This window comes from Mirounga leonina, unplaced genomic scaffold (genome assembly GCF_011800145.1).
Source record: "Mirounga leonina isolate KUSES-001 unplaced genomic scaffold, KU_Mleo_1.0 Mir_353, whole genome shotgun sequence".
Lineage (NCBI taxonomy): Eukaryota > Metazoa > Chordata > Mammalia > Carnivora > Phocidae > Mirounga > Mirounga leonina.
In genome coordinates, this window is record NW_023270699.1 from 2,619,018 (window position 1) to 2,620,466 (window position 1,449).

Genomic DNA, 1,449 nt, shown 5'->3' on the forward strand with positions numbered 1-1,449 from the left:
GGCGGCGGCCGCGGCGTCCCTCGCGCTCCGGCGCGTGGGCGGGCCGCCGCCGTGCCGGACGCCGGGGGTGGCGGGGCTCTCGGTCCACCCGCCAGGGCACCGTCGCGTCGCTCCTTCCCTGTCCGAGGTCCGCGGGCCTCTGACCCGGAGCGCGTGCGACTTGGGCCCGCGCCGCGGGAGTCGCCCGCCCCGCGGTGCCCGCTCCCCCACCCAGGGGCGTCAGGGCCGGCGACCCCCCGCAGCGCCAGGGGCCGGCCCTGCCCTCCCGGGGCGCCCGTCTAGGGGACAAGGAGCGGCCGGCCGTGCCGCCCCCACCCCCCAGCCCCGCAGAGGCCTGGGGGGAGGACATCTCCGCGGTGCCGTGACACCTTGGGGACCCCGAGGCGCCCGGTCCCCCCCAGCCCTGGACACATGGCCGACCCTCCTGCTGCAGGGTGCCGGGTGTCCACGCACCACCGCCCGCCCCATCTCCACCTTCAGAGCCCACCATTAGGCACGAGTCGCTACCCCGCCCTCCACCTCCCACTCCCACCTCCACGGGCTGAGGCATTCCTTGGGTTCCCCCTTGAGTTTCCCGAGCTGCCCCGGGGGCTTCACACTTTAGGACTGGGTGATGTGGGTCCCTTGGCTGCTTGTGTTTAAACCTCTCTATCCTGGGGTGAAGGCTGATGCGGTGCTGGCAAGTGCGGGCATAGAGAGGAAGGAGGGCAATGCCTTAGCTGTCCCACTTTTCAAGAGGAAGTACATCCTAATTAATAATAATAGCTAACATTGAGCGCTTACTATGTGCTAACCCATTTCCAGCATTAACACACTGGAAATCCCAACACCTAATATGGTAGAGGTTCATCCAGTTTTACCCAGGAGGAAACAGGAAGAGAAACCAGAGGTTACAGAAGCAGTGACAGGTGTTGCTGGGTGAGAGCCCTGTGGACCGCAGGGGTCAGGAGCGCTAGCCACTGTCCTCACTGCCTTCTCTCTGTCCTACTCTGTGAGGTCAGCTGCCCTTGGCTCTTAGGAGGGCCTGATGAATCTGTCTCTGCCCCTGATCTCACCGCTCCCCACCTAGATCTCTCACCTCATGTCCCTCTGCTTTTCTGGACAAACCTCATAAGCACCCTCCCCCTTCTTCATCCACACCCCCCTCACACCTTCAGCCCAGGTAAATCCAGAGCACTAAGGGGGGAAGAGGCTGACAGGCCTCCTGGACCCCAGGCTCTGATACCCTCTTCCTGACAGACGGCCCAGGTAGAGGTCAAAACCCTGGACATGACATTTTGGTGAGTTCACTTTTCATTGGGCTTTGGAAAGATCCTCACTCCCAGTGCGCCCCTGGGTCCCAAGCTAGTCACGGGAGAGTCACCTGGAGAAGCTGGTAAACTAGCCAGTGTCCCACTTCACTGAGCCCGGCCACCGGGGCGCTCTTTCTACTCTACAGGTGCTTCTGGG